The sequence below is a fragment of the Populus euphratica genome, unplaced genomic scaffold (genome assembly GCF_000495115.2).
Source record: "Populus euphratica unplaced genomic scaffold, PopEup_1.0 scaffold154.1, whole genome shotgun sequence".
NCBI classification, from domain to species: Eukaryota; Viridiplantae; Streptophyta; class Magnoliopsida; order Malpighiales; family Salicaceae; genus Populus; species Populus euphratica.
In genome coordinates this window covers 121969-128218 of record NW_011500042.1, presented here as the reverse complement: position 1 = coordinate 128218, position 6250 = coordinate 121969, and the positions used below count along the sequence as shown (strand labels likewise).

The following is a 6250-nucleotide window of genomic DNA, read 5'->3' as shown; positions in this document are numbered from 1 at the left end:
AGCACACCGGTGATTGTATATAAAAGGATGAATGAGTCAAAAAGGGACGCATTCAATCAAAGCTACTTCACTACGAAGGGTAGCTTCTTATCTACGAAGGGTTTGAACTTGAAAAAAGAGCTCACTTTTCATTCTTTCTTCTAACATTCTTGAGAACGAGTAGAGAGGGAAAGGGAGACACACACTCAATTAAGCCACTACTTCACTAGGAGGGTTTGATTTACTTTGTTGGGAGGGTTTTCTTCTAAGATTCTTCAGTGGGCACTACAAAATTTGTTCATCCAAATTTGTAATATATAGCTTGTCCTTTCAGCTCCTTGGAAGAACCTTAATCTCTTCCCAGGAATAAGTAGTCTCAAATATTTGTAATGTTTTATTGTTTGTTTTTACGTTACTAATTGTTTTTTAAAATTATTTTCTTATACATCCAAAAAATTAAAATCTGAATGCAGTCCAAGAAAGATAAGTTTTGAATTTACTCTCTTTTCTTTTCATTTGTCTTAACATGGTTGTTCTTCACCAAAGGAAGAGAAGAAATGGAAGGAATGGTCGAACTTCTTATCTCTTACTTGCCAATGATATATTGGTTCATTAATGCAGTTCTATAGGTAATTGCTTTTACAAAGAAGATTACGCATTCATGGCATCTATTCTCGGAAAACCTCTGTATCTCTTTAACATTTTGCATTTGTTAATTACATAAAGACATCAACCTCTCCCTCAAATACTCGGAAAACCACAATCTTTCTTCTTTTTTGTTTTCCAGCGTCTATTCTCAAAAACTAACACTCAAATCATCCAACTATAAAAGAAAGAAAGCAAAGAAAGAGAGAAAAAGAGATGTAAAGAAGCCTAGAATTGACAGAGAGGAGAGAATTTGGACTTGCAAACAGCGCCTCGTGATGGGATAGGATCCAGACAAGATGGGGCTCTCCCCCTTTCCATGCTGAAGAGGATGAAAAGAGAGTTAAAACTGGAATGATCATGTTAGAAACCGTTCGCAGCATAAGAACTTGTCCCATATCAGTCTTAAGCTGTCCTCGAGCATTTTGGAGATTGAATCACTTTCAGCTCCCGGTTCCTTCATAATTCAACAAAAGCAGCTTTAAATACAAGAAAAATATTACTGGGATCAGATATGGATCTGTCAGCTCTGGGCGCTAGAGTTAATCACTTAGAAAGCTCACAGATGAGAAGTCGCATATGAGCCTAAGCAACATAAAAAGGCATAGGGAAAAGTCAACCAATAAAGGAACTTGCCTGCATTTCTGAAACAATTCTTTTCAACTTCAGATAAATCTCTCTTGTAGTTTCCCCAGTTCCAGTCCTAAAATCGTATCGATCGGCATCTCTTGCTTTAAGCCTAAATGATGAATTTTTATAGGCTTTGGTTACTGCGTGCCAAGCCCCAATGACACTATATCTACCACCAGAAGATGCCTCCCCCAGGGGCCATCTTAATCCACCCTTCATATCTGAATCTAGAACTGCCGAATTGATCAGATCTCTAAGGCTATTCGTCTCCTCATCCTGCATCGATTCATACAATCAGTCACTCCACAGCATCACTATCAGGAGTTAAAAATCCAATTATAACTCTAACAGAATATGTGTCTGTTACAATGAAGTTTCTTGGCTTTGATATATATGATTATCAGAAGAATAATCTGGCTTAGTTACTAAGTAGCCAATACTTAGTAACTATAATCTGGCTCTGATATATATGATTATCAGGCAAGAATAATCATTGGCTTCTGCTTAATAAACTAAAATTTTCAAGCTGGAAATAAATTACTCACTAGCAGCTTTGCGCTGTCTAGACTCTTGATGAAAATCTCTCATGCAAATTTAGGGAAATCATTGTTCCAACTATGAAAATCCTTACTCTTTCAAGCATGAAAGACCAATATCCGGGTATATGGTTTTAAAATTCTAAATTTCGTTCTTGACCTGTTAGCCTAACTCGCTAGTGCAAAACTACTCAGTGCTTGTTTTACATATCTTCTCTTCCAGGTGTGATCAAACTAAGTTCTAGGATAGAGATTATTACCTATTTTCCATCATGACATTCTTTGAAATGGAGAAAGGACTTGCTAGACTAGATTAAATCTGTCATTGGAGGAAAATACAAAGGGAAGATGCTTGGTCAAGTTTTCTCACTAACAATTTTCTGCTGGGTTTGGGCAGGGCCCAAGACACTTCATGCTTCAATGAGTGTCTAACAATCATGCAGTGTTGATTGAATTTTTCAGTGAGAGACGGTACAACTTACAGTTACAGCTGTTAAGATCTTCCTGGAGCAAAGCATAAGCCTGAAGTCCAGATTCTTATCAAGACATGATACATCTATCACCATCTGGCGCACTTGGTTTAGTTCAACCTACAAGAAATCTTTATAATTTAATGCCACACCATGAACAAGCAAAAGTATAAAAGTGGAAACCATCTTAAATCCAAAAGTGAATATCAGAAGGTGTCCATGAGATTACACAATGTCACATTGATAAAGCACAAATTACCAAAAACAAAATAATTCTACCATATAATATGACAAATTAACATGAGAGGACAAGACTCTAGGTAGTACAAAACCTGCCTTGTAGACATGAAGTTTTTTATTTTCCACCACAACACATTTGCATGAAACAGTTGCATCTGGCCTTGTATTATCAGACAACTGCTTGAAGGAAGAAAAGTTAGTAACAAATTGGATTAAAAACATAAGAAAAACACTACCATGAGTCGGTGTGCAGCAAAAGGAATACCTTCACAGTGTAAACATCTTTCTCCTCTAAGAAATCAACTCCAATCGCTGGGACCACTCCATCTATAATATTTTCCATGTATGAAGAAGGAATATCCGTGTACAATGATCTGTTGAGTTGTCTCAAAATGGCTTCTTCAACCTGCATTTTATTAACACTTTCTAGTCCCATTGAATGGTTCCTGCATCACAGAAATAGTATAATAACTCTTGCTTGCTTATCCTTGTATAACTGAAATATAAAACATGCTTCTTATGCACTGATGGAGAATATGAATTTAATTTAACATAAGCAGTTATGGCTTCTAATATAAGCATATCAACAATATCTACGCTACTAGGAGCACCAGCAAAACTTGTTTGGCAGCGATCAAAGTAAACACTAGAGCAAAACAAGTCATATGATACACTCAGGTGTGGCAGAAAATTAATAGATTAAGAAGTAGTTTAGAAAAGTGTCGAAACAAACCAAATCAAAATATTAACTGAGATACAATCATATGGTCCAAGTTCATAAGGAAGAACACCAATTAACTCCAGTCGAGGTCCTTTATGGAGGAACAAACACTTGTACGTAAAAAGTCCACTGAACACCAAAAGGACTATAACGGTTCAAAATTCAAGAATTCTATGCCTAGAGTGCTTCAAAAAGTTAGAGAATTCTATGCCTAGTTCAGGAAGCTTCCTGCTGGAATGCAACAGGAATAACTACAAGGAGAACAAAGTGAGACAATTCCAGGCAACTTCACAACATAATCAATTTTCAGTTGCGTAATAAATTCCATAAGTTGGAAAAAAGATGATGTTCCAATTAACATTAACTCAATTTGCAATAACTATAGAGAGAATTGGATTGCTCACACATGAAAAATAAATTTCCCCAATCGAGCAACCAATGTTGGCTTTACTTTTTCAGAAACATGACCATCCATTTCATTCCTCAAGATTTCGAAAGAAGAGAGTAGTTCTTGCTGTACGTTTTCCGCTATAATTTCCCATGGACTTCTGGAGCAATTCCTTTCCAGTTTGCTGTCCTCTAAATTGCATGAAATTTAATACAAAGGTTTCAATAAAAGGCAGAAGCAACTAACAGAAGCACAAATTATAAAAATTTCAATAAGGATGGTACACGAACCTTCAGTTACAATGCTATTCACCAAGACAAGCGGCTTTTATCCAATTTTACGCTCAACATATTCCAAGGAAATCGGCTCGAGATGAATGTAAGGAGGAAACTGGCCATCATCATCCAAGCCAACAGCAAACCATTTAGATATGGCATGGTCTGCATGAACAATCTTTCCACTCTTTTTTAGATTAACGTGGGTGTTCGGGCCAGCTTGCACGCACCACGACTAATCCCATGGGGACTGAAGTTAACGACCATGTAAGCCTCTAGTGGCCATCATATGAGCAACCAAGGACTCGAACCTGAGACCACAGAGGGAGCAAACCCCTTAGTCCCAAATCTTTATCACTTGACCACCACCTAAATGGTTACAATCTTTCCACTCTTATTTTTACGAGAAGTGGATGCTCTCAAATTCATATTTCTTTGAAATTGAGGGTGCAGCGTCTCTGGAATTGGGGATGCCGTTCTCACATCCTTTGAATGCCGCTTGTGTGGAGGAATGTAAGCCATCAAATTTACAGGAAACGTATGTAGCCTGGCTGCCCAAAAAGAACACATTATTGAAACAAGAAAGCAGAAAGAAACGTACCGGAAAAGAAAAGAAATTCTGCTATTTAAAGAACCCAGAAGAAAGAAGGAAAGAAGAAAAAATCCAGTCTTGCAATATGAACTCCAAAGAAAAAAGAAACAACCCAGAAAAACTAAACTTGCAATAAATTGATTAACTCGATCATTTTAGTAAAAATGATTTATTTAAGCTAAGAACTATGACCCGAAGGTAAACAAACTGAGTATGATTAAAGCAGTAGGGGGACGATCATACCTTAGAGTTACAAATTCTTGGTGGGCGTATAATAGTAGCTCTGCTCTGTCGGTATTTTATTGTTACAACACAAATGGGAGCATGTATATATCCTACAAGAAAGAAAGAATATGGCGGGAAAAGGACCCCACGCTCGGAGTGACTGGGAGTATTATATTGTTTGGTTTTTAAAGTGTTTTTTTAAATATATTAAAATAATAATTTTAAATTAAACTTTAAAATTATTTTTTATATAAATATATCAAAATAATTTAAAAATAATAATTTACAATAAAAAAAATAATTTTTTAAAATAATACTTTTAAAACATACAAACAAACAAAATCTTAATTAATCAAGCTACGTGAAATAATAATTAAAATTGCATTACAAAAGAACCCAGCAGTTATGGCATTTTCACAGTTCAAAACACTCTAAGCGAATCATAAAAAAAAAAAATTTAATGTAAAAAAAATTAAAAATATAGTAAAATAACTTGAATTTATCCGAATTAATTTATAAAACACATTATCTATATAATAAAATATCTATAAATTAAAAATATCTATAAAAGTGAATTAAAAATATCTATAAAAAAATATAGTAAAATAACTTGAGTTTATCCAAATTAACTTATAAAACACATTATCTATATAATAAAATCGGAATTTATATAAACTAAAATAAATTATAAAATCTAATTTTTAATCAATTTAATATTAAAAAAATTAAAAATATATAAATTAAAAAAAAAACTCAAATCAATTAGATTAACTCACGAAACAAATTATAAAATTAGAATAATTTATTATAATAAATAATACTTTTTAAAGTAGTACACGGTAAAAACACTACCTTTTTTAAATTTTTTTTATTAATCATATTATTTCTAGTTAGAGGATATCGGGGTGTTGAGAAACGTTTTTGTAGCTCAATGCTTGATTTAGTAAAAGTAAATGAAATTTTATTAATTTAAAATAATGAAAGTTACGGGGTTTGAATTTAAACAATAGATAAATATACAACGATTTTTCTTAAAGGAATCAAGCACTAAATTTCGGATAGATAGCCCCATTTTTTATTATTTTTTGTCGCTCAATTTTTTCAATTACAATGACCATTTTTTGGGTTAGATTTAATAGTGTTTTTTAATTGCTTAAATATTGGGATCCTATGATATTTAGAAAAGACTCTAACTCATTATTGATACTTGTTTTTGTAAAATAAAATTTAATTTTAATATTTTAAAATAATTAAAACTTAAAAAATCAAATTAAAAACTAAAAATAATCAACAAGTAGCAAGGAAATCGGTGTGTGTGAGGGAAGCCAGCATGCTCTGGTGGCATATGCAACTTCCTACGGTGCTAAAACGCCACCTTTCTTGGTAGACATTAGGTACGACTCGAGGAGCCCTTGCTAGTGATGTGGCGCTTGTGAATGTTGGAGGCGCATGGTCTTCTTTTTTTTTTATCCTCCTTTCTCTTCTTATAACTTTATGTGTTTTTAACATAGCAAGTGTCTTGTCATTTTATTTTTTTTGTTAAATTTTA

General features: G+C 33.6%; 1 pseudogene; it reads right to left on the bottom strand.

Annotated features, from left to right (window-relative positions):
- Positions 1–650: 650 nt before the first annotated feature.
- On the bottom strand, positions 651–4683 carry LOC105107281 (uncharacterized; annotated as a pseudogene).
- Between the last annotated feature and the right edge of the window lie 1567 nt (positions 4684–6250).